Genomic DNA, 10,063 nt, shown 5'->3' with positions numbered 1-10,063 from the left:
TCTACATTTACTTCTGAATAAATTGTAACAATTAAATATCATTTTAAATGACAACCATTTATGTTCTGTGTTTTTAGCAGAAAACATAATGCCCCAATCAATGCTCTGAAGGGCAGCCCATAAGGCACTAAAATGAGCTTTTCTGAAATTCAGGGTTTTTGTTGCCCCGGTGTATATTTTTGTCTTTTGCACCAGACACCAGAGATATTAAATTATATCAAATATTGCCAAAATTACATAAGCACAAAGAAAAATACATGAAATAAAAGCATCAAAGCACTTAGAACATAAAAATGGGAAATAATTGGACAATTTCCATGAAATATTTTAACCCTCAATCTCCTTGCTCAGATGACCTTACGAATCCCAATTAAGTCAACAATTATTGTGCCTCTTCTTAATGATATTCTTTAGAAATTGTTGTCATAATGACCAGTTTTCCAGAAAAGGATGGGATGAGCGACAGAGTTCAGAAACCTTCTGCTTTATGAACAAAAGGAGGAAGCTTTGGCAAGATGTTGATAAAACAGGCAGACAATTGCTCCTATGTATATGTTATAATTAAATAGTAATTGCTCCCTGAAAGGATGACTTTTACAGATAAGCATACATATTGGTCCGAGAAATTGTATCCAAACCACTTTTACTCCAAGATAAATGGTAATTGTCTGACTATTGTTATTATTTTAATATTACTTACAGTAATTATTATTGCTCAGTAAATTATTGCTCCAGCAGAGCTTACAATTTAACATCTCTACATTATGGTATTACACAGTGTGCAAAGTGCACTTTTTGGATGCACATTTTGGTCAAAAGTGTATGGCATTAATACTATCACCATTATAACCAGGTGGGCAGTAATTCCAGGGCTCTTAGCATCAGCAGGCAAATTGTACACTAATCATTAGGGTGGTTAGTCCTGTGCATTGGTGTTCAACGCATATAGAAGTGCAAGAAACGTGTACATGAGTACAAGCACAAGAATGGCCTCAAAACACACACAAATTTGCATTTGTCTTTGCTAGCTGTGCTTACCTTTATAGATGAGTCTTAATGAGTATGGTGCCGTATGTACACCTAATAATATTTTCCCCTGACAAGTATTTCCTTCCCCAATAATAGACAAATGCTAAAGGTGAAAATGCAAATTCCCAAACAACTTAAAATACAAAAAAAGGTGATTATGGAGACTTGATCCTATTCCCACATTACTGGGAGAATTTTAGCTGATCTAGGGATCATTAATGTTTGGATAAGAAGTTTGGGGTTCCTTATAGAAAGTAGAAAGAACCGAGAAATGTTTGGTTAACATTTATTTGCAGTTCAAGATCTGGTAAATTTTCTTTGCATTAAACTGAATTATTATACTTATTCATGTTATGGACAACCATGGCTTTTTGACACACACTCGGGGGGTAGCTTGAGCAGCTATGAGGCTGAGCATACCAGCCATATGTATTAACCCATCATCAAAAAAAGGGAAATCATTTTTTTTAAAAATTTGGATTATTTGGTTAAAATGGAGTTTATAGGAGACGGCCATTCCTTAATTCAGGGCATTCCGGATAACGGGTTTCCAGATGATGGATCCCATACCTGTACAACTAAAACCCTAGAATGAGTAGAATTAAAGAATAAATATTTTAAGATCTCAAGTTCTGCATAGACCCACATGGTCAAACAATCCAAACAATTACTGTGGGGTTGTGATTTATGTTACATTATAGGGTTCCCTTGTTATAAGTAACAGCAACAGCAATTTTTTGGTACAGCTAGGGGACCTGTTATCCAGAATGCTTGGGACCTGGGGTTTTCTGGATAACGGATCTCTCTGTATTTCGTCTCTTCATACCTTAAATGTACTAGTAAGGCTGGTTTTGCTTCCAATAGGGATCAATTACATATTAGTTGGGATCAAGTACAAGGTACTGTTTTATTATTACAGAGAAAAAGAAAATCGTTTTTAAAAATTTGGATTATTTGGTTAAAATGGAGTTTATAGGAGACGGCCATTCCTTAATTCAGGGCATTCCGGATAACGGGTTTCCAGATAATGGATCCCATACCTGTACAACTAAAACCCTAGAATGAGTAGAATTAAAGAGTAAATATTTTAAGATCTCAAGTTCTGCATAGTCCCACATGGTCAAACAATCCAAACAATTACTGTTCATGCAAAGGTGTTTTTTCCTTAGAAATAAGTACATTTACACCGTGGCACACAGCTGAAATAAAAGTGTGTTATATATTAAAACCGTTCATATCATTGGTCTTTAAATGGCAGATTCATTACTCAAAATGAATAAGAGAAACAATACACTTATTATGGGCATTTGAGATACAGTAAAATCTCATCTATACTTCTGTAATGTTTCTCCCTGTGTTTGTGCAGATCAAGCCTGGTGTTTTTAGCACAAGGCCAAAAAGGACGTCAGGCTCTTCTTGGGAAACATTACTGTTGAACATGCCAGTGCCTTCCCGCATTAATATTTCCATGGAAGTGATGCTGCCACCTTCATGCCACCTCCAATTATGTCAATACCTTCAAAATACAGCACAGCATTTCTTTTCAAATCCTGCCTCCTACTGTGAAATCGCTGGTGACAAGCTTCCAAAACAAAGCTATACTTTCAGGATCAAGCAGTACAAGGATTTTAAGGATGGTGTAGCAATGTTAACAGAAATACTACCTTGTCTTTATGTATTGTGATGGTACCCGTCAAACCCCATACTGACAACCACTTAAACCATTTGCTCCACAATATAATTCATGCATTCAAATATTCCCAACATGTGACAGATACGCAGGTCGGTAATGTCTATTCTCTTTTTGAATACTAGAATATTCTCCAATCTAGTCTATTGGCAAAGCAGACAAAGAGTCTGGGAAGATTCAATATATCAGCTTGGGCAAGACTTGCCGTAGCCCCCTAATGCTGGCCATACATGCACACATATTGTTTCATACAGCAATCTATTTGTGTTGAGCAAACAATCTGAACAGATATTTTCCTGCCCAGAATGTTGGTTGTTCTGTTTCTAAGTTGGAAATGTTCTGTTGTGTTCCTTTATTTATGTGACAAAACCATCTTTGTGTCCCCACCCTCTCACCAAATAAGTATCCTTGTCTGGAAGCCATACACTGGCCAATACTCAGATATAATAATTTTGCCGAGTGACAATCTTGATGCAAGCAACAATTTAGATGCGAGTGAAAATTTGTATACACGCAACTCTTTTTGTCCAAATACATTAAAGGGATACTGTCATAGGAAAATTTTTTTTTTTCAAAATGAATCAGTTAATAGTGTTAATCCAGCAGAATTCTGCACTGAAATCCATTTCTCAAAAGAGCAAACAGATTTTTTTATATTCAGTTTTGAAATCTGACATGGGGCTAGACATATTGTCAATTTCCCAGCTGCCCGAAGTCATGTGACTTGTGCTCTGATAAACTTCAATCACTCTTTACTGCTGTACTGCAAATTGGAGTGATATCACCCTCTCCCTTTCCCCCCCCAGCAGCCAAACAAAAGAACAATGGGAAGGTAACCAGATAACAGCTCCCTAACACAAGATAACAGCTGCCTGGTAGATCTAAGAACAACACTCAATAGTAAAAACCCATGTCCCACTGAGACATTCAGTTACATTGAGAAGGAAAAACAGCAGCCTGCCAGAAAGCATTTCTCTCCTGAAGTGCAGGCACAAGTCACATGACCTGGGGCAGCTGGGAAATTGACAAAATGTCTAGCCCCATGTCAGATTTCATAATTGAATATAAAAAAATCTGTTTGCTCTTTTGAGAAATGGATTTCAGTGCAGAATTCTGCTGGAGCAGCACTATTAACTGATGCGTTTTGAAAAAAACATATTTTCCGATGACAGAATCCCTTTAAAGTCAATGGGCGTCCGAATAATTTTGACAAGTTTTCGTCGCAACAAAGTTTTTCCACCGCTAAATTTCTCAGCAGTGCAGTGCCATACAGGTTCCTATTCCCATTGACTTCAATGCGTTACGCAAATTTTTCGCGTTTCATGATTTTTTTGGCGAAGCAAATCAAACCAGATTCACTGTTTATTATGTAACAGCCACGCTGCACGTGACCAAGCCTCTGACGAAACGTGTAAGGCAGGTGACGTCACTGGGAGGTGCCCCGTCGATATACACGAGTAAAAAACGCTGCCAGGAGTTCTAAAAGCCAAGTGAGCGCTCTGGTGAAAAAGACTCTGTGCGGACTCTATACTTCTGGGGACGGTTGCTAACAGGACGTCATAGTGATATGCATTCAATTTACGAATGCCATGTGAGTGCATTTTAAACACTTTTGATTTTAGAATAATAAAGGTGGTTTTACACTATTGCTGCTGCATTTATCCTACAGTTTGCACTGAAGCGCGTTTCGACATCAAAGAGAGTTTTTTTTACATGCATTTGAACAGAATCTGTTTGTGAGTACCCATCCGAAAGCATAATATAAGGAGAGTTCCTTAGTACTCTAAGAAGGTGGTGGTGAAAAAGGGGGCTGCACATATTGTGGTGAATACATAATTAAAAGCTCCTAATCATTAGGGGTTATATTTTTCAAACAATATCGTCCTATGTCTGTTTGTTCTACCCTGTGCCTTTGGTGCTGGCTTCTGTTTTAGGTAAAGCTTCCCACTCAGATGTTGTGGTTGTGGTGCGCAGGAAGTAGAGGAAATACCCAGGTACATTCTGCATAAATTCCACCTGTAGTTATGTAGTTATGTACTTGCTGGAGTTGGACAGCTGGTTATGAGAGTGTTAAGTATGTGACATTCTTTGGACTAGTAATCATATTTTTCATTTAAGCCCAATGGGTGAAAAGTTTCCAATTTTCTGATCCAAAAAGCTTCTTTATATGATAATTGCCTCCTCCATGCCTTGGTTCAACCATCTCCACAATTTGGAACTTGAGGTGATTCACCCCATGGGCATACTCAATAAAATGACCAGCTACTGCTTGTTCTTTTTTGCCTTTATTAATTGCTGACTTATGCTCTCTGACGCGTTTACGGACCGTTCTCGTTGTTTGTCTAACATATGGGAGTCTACAAGGACATTTGAAGACCAACACAGCATATGTCGAACCACACGAGTAATGACCACAAACTTTGATTTCCCTCTCCTAGGGAGATAAATATATTCCACCTGTTGTACATTTAATTTCTTCTCTTTTCTCATATCCTCTTTGCTCTTTTCTATATCGGAATGGACCAAATGGGAACCTAGGTTTCTACGTTTTTTATAGGCTATAACTGGGGGCCTATCAAATGCTGTCACTTAGGGCAAGCTTTCTTTTGGTAGAGACCAATGATGGGCAAAATACGTATTTGCTTTATGTTTTTGCTTTAAGTCATCTTGCATTTGGGGTGCCAAATGTTAGGCACCCCCAAGTGGTTGTATTTACTTACCTGAAAACTGCACTGGCCTGGGGTTATACCAGTGAGCACCACAGATCGATCCTCTTCGTGGCTTCTTCTTTCTTCAAATTTCCCAGGGCAGACGCATGCGCAGTAGAACGAAATAGCCGACTTTTTAGTTAAAGTTCTGCTTTTCTTTCTACTGCACATGCGCAGCTGCGCGAAGAAAGAAGAATATCTCTCTGTGGTGCTTGCTGGAATAACCCCGGGCCAGTGCAGTTTTCTGCTGATAGGAGCACCGGCCCAGGGTTTCAGGTAAGTAAATTATAGGCGCAATAATACCGACTGGGCTCATTTCAAAGGCAAAGCGGAGCTGCAGTCAAACCATGTCTATTTCTATAGAAGCAGAAGGAGTAAAAGATTTGTATCACAGTTTCATGTTGTCTGTGTTTTGTTATAAATGTGGAGTGTTTTTATAATTGCACCTGTGATTATCTACCAGTTGGTACACAACATGCCAGGTAGAATTCTATTATTATATTTTATAGTCAGTGCAAAGGACTGTAGAATAAGCAGAGACCTTAGGAGAATAAGACTAACCTGAAAACTGACAGCAGAGAATACACCATCAAGTGTGATATGAGTCTCTTACTTACTGATCACTCAATATCATAACCAGTATTTATTATACACTGCCTAGATCTTTTTAGTAAAAGCATTTTTGTTATATATAATATACACTGACCTTTAAAGGAGAACTAAAGCCTAACTAAAGAAGTAGGTTAGAAATGTTGTACATTATGTTTTAGGCTTCTGTACAAACCCAAGGCAACCACAGCCCTTTAGCAGTAAAGATCTGTGTCTCCAAAGATGCCCCAGTAGCTCCCAGTCTTCTTTTCTGCTGATTTACTGCACATGCTCTGTGCTGCTGTCACTTACTGAGTTTAGGGACCCACTCATAATATACAGTACACATAGAATAGAAATGTCACAATATAAGGCGGATTAGTACTTAATATACATAATTAATAAAGGACATCACAGAAACCAGTGCAACTAGCACCAGAATTTAATATTCAGCCCTGTAGCATCAACTTATATTACAGACAACCCTAATTTTCTGCTTGATAATTTGCAACGACCCCTAAGCTTAGCTTCTCAACAGCTGCTCAGAGCCCACTGAGTATGTGAGTGTCACAGACACTTTCCAAGATGGTGACCCCCTGTGACAAGTCTGAAGTCCTGGATCATTGTTGCTATTGAGAAGCTAAAACTTTAGGCTGGTGCACTAAGTTCAATATATAAAACATGGCATTTTAAGCCAGTGATTTTCAGGGTTTAGCACTCCATTACGTTTCCACACTAGCAAATACCAGCTGTGGACTTGTTCACTTTTGACTAAATTATCAGTCTGTTTATCCATGTATCTTTTTTGTTTGTTTTATCAAATCATAACATGATAGAACAAGCAGTTGTGCCAACACCTGTCCAGCTCCCGAGCATCTGAAGAACTGGAACTGTGAATCCCTATTGCCTAAAATGATCTATAACAGTATTTATTAAAAACAATTGGTACAGGAACCAAAACACGTAATAGTTGTGCCATGAACTGTATGTATGTAAATACCTTCTTGTAACAGCCCCTGTGTGTTCCTTCTGTTTCCCTACTGTACATTTTTTAAAATATTGTGAAAATAAAATTCTTTATATAATTATATGTATTGTCTAATGTGTCTTCCACTTGTTTCGCACATGATTGTTTTATTGGGCCTTCTCACCAAATTTCCTATCACACAGGCATATATTTTGCTCTGACCACCCAGCTTGTTCCTGTAGAGAGATGGATTTGGGAGCAGACCAGGAGTGGCCCCCTTAATACCTTTAATTTAGTGCACATTTTACATGGCCATGGTCTGGAGCGCTCATATTTCTGCCATTGGCTCAGCTACATTTGAGTAGGAAAGTACAATGTATGGAGAGCCAACAAGACTGCAATGCCCCTGTTGGTTTAACATGGGCATTGCAGTCTTGTTGGCTCTCCATACATTGTACTTTCCTACTCAAATGTAGCTGAGCCAATGGCAGCAATATGAGCGCTCCATCCACAGGGTTTTACTTTTCTACTTTTTTTTAAACATTTTAAATTCCTGGATTATGATAGTTGATATACTGTGTATATAAAATCACACAATAATTAGAAACTCACCAGAACATGGGCTTGTTTCTATAATATGCACATTAAAGCAGAAGGAATGTACTTTTATACTTAGGGGTGCCAAAAGTTAGGCATCCCCAAGTGATCGCATTTAATTACCCGACACCCCTGGCCAGTGCTCTTATCAGCAGAAAACTGCACCGGCCCAGTGAGCACCAACGAGTTATCAGCTTCCTTCTTCTTGCGGCTGTGCATGCGCAATAGAGTGAATAGTGGAAGTAGTTGGCTATTTTGTTCTACTGTGCATGTGTCTGCCCCGGGAAATTTGAAGAAAGCCGATCACTCCATGGTGCTCGCTGGAAGAACCCCAGGCTGGTGCAGTTTCTTTCTGATAGGAGCTCTGACCCAGGGTGTCAGGTAAGTAAATGCGATCACTTGGGGGTGCCTAACTTTTGGCACCCCAAGTAAAAGGACTTTCCTTCTCCTTGAAAGAGAATATTTATTAAGTAGAGTAAAAAACGGCGGAATAATTCGCCACACATCGCCAGCCATTGGGCATGTCAAAATGGCATAAAAATAATGTAATTATTACTCTCTCTTTGAACAACTTCTGTCAGAAATGACTTAAAGGTCTGAAGCAGTGTAAAAACATGACAGCAAATCTCATGACATAAAATAAACACACCGTGATATATTCGCCATTTATTTTATACAGTTTTTTGTTGGCGAATCTCATTTTACACAGCGTAATAAACAGGCCCCTAATTAGCTCAAATACCCTCCTTGTTGACTATGCAAATGAGTTTGTATGTAATGTACATGGTTTCAGGCAAAGGGATTAATCAGACTGTTATTGGCGCTCTAATTCCATAATGACACTTTGATAAACAGCAACGAGGCTTCACTCATTTTATACAGTAAATATTTATTGTATGACCCCCCATACAAATTCACAGCTTAATAAAACAAAAGACTTCCTTATAACCAGAATTACTGCCACATGAAATAAATACATGATAATGAAGTAACTGTACAAGCAGCATCCAAACAGTTGGGGGGGACATACACAACACAAAGTTTGGCACTTTGTATAAAACTCAGGTGTATCTTTGAACCCAGTTTAATAGTATCTATACATTCACAAAATTGCTGTAAAATAACGTTTTCTAAATATAAAGCATCTTTGCAAGAAGAGCCAATTAAAGGCCATAGAAGTAACCCTTAAGAAGCAGCATTGCCCCTCAGGTGAGGCAGAGACTGGTAGTAGCAGCAGGTGAATTTGTGCACATTTATAACCTGGGCTTGTCCAGCTCACTGCTTTTTGTGCTGCCAGAAAAGTGGAACAAAACCTGTTTGTAAACAATTTATTTTCAAAAAAATTTTTTCTATTTAACAAAAAAAAACCACCAAGTCAGTTTTAACTTTAAATTCACAGTCTTTATTAAGAAATTACTTACTGATTCACTGCTTGCGATCCTCTTCAGAAACTGCGACAGGGCAACGATCCATTGTACGGCACTCAATTTCTCCTCCCTGCCTTCTATAGAAGATAGCCAGGGAGGAGAAATCAAGCGGTGCACAATGGATCGTCGCCATTTTTGTAGAGGAGCACACGCTAAGAATCGGTAAGTAATTTCTTAATAAAGACTTTGCGAATATAAGGTTAAAACTGCCTTGGTGTTTTTTTTTCTTTAAGTAGAAACAAATTCTTTATGTTCTGGTCCTTATAGCACAGACCAGACACAGAATATGGCTTCAGTACACAATATATATAAATATATATATATATCTATATATATCTATATATATGATAAATAAAGTACCACTCTTGAAAATATAAGGATATTATAAGTTACCGAGGACTTTCATGACCATATAAAAACACGAGGCCGAAGGCCAAATGCTTTTATACAGGTCATGGAACTCCGAGGTAACTTCCAATATCCTCATATTTTGCAACTGGGGGTACTTTATTTATAACAAACAGAAAATACATTGATTAAAAAAAAAAAAGGCACAGGTACAGCTAAACAGGTAACTGGAAGTCCATACATGAAAGCCATGTATCTAGCCCTTCCAAGCACTGCCTTTGGCTGCATGAGAAAAAAGGGAGCCTGCACTTAAAGGGGTAGTTCATCGTTACATAAAATGTTTGTTATAGAATGGCTAATTCAAAGCAACTTTTCAATTGGCTTTCATTTTTTATAGTTTGTGAATTATTTGCCTTCTTCTTTGAACTTTCCAGCTTTCAAATGGGGGGTCACTAGTCCCATCTAAAAAACAAAGGCTACAAATATATTGTTATTGCTACTTTTTTTTACTCATCTTTCTATTCAGGTCTCTCCTATTCATATTCCAGTCTCTTATTCAAATGAGTGCATGGTTGCTAGGGGAATTTGGACACTAGCATCTAGGCTACTGAAACTGCAAACTGGAGAGCTGCTGAATAAAAAGCAATAACTCAAAAACTACAAATAATAAAAACCAATTGCAATTGTCTCAGAATATCTACTCTCTACA

The sequence above is a fragment of the Xenopus laevis genome, chromosome 4S (assembly GCF_017654675.1).
Source record: "Xenopus laevis strain J_2021 chromosome 4S, Xenopus_laevis_v10.1, whole genome shotgun sequence".
In the NCBI taxonomy this organism is placed as follows: domain Eukaryota; kingdom Metazoa; phylum Chordata; class Amphibia; order Anura; family Pipidae; genus Xenopus; species Xenopus laevis.
The sequence above is the reverse complement of the archived record's forward strand: the minus strand, read 5'-3'. Positions refer to the sequence as shown.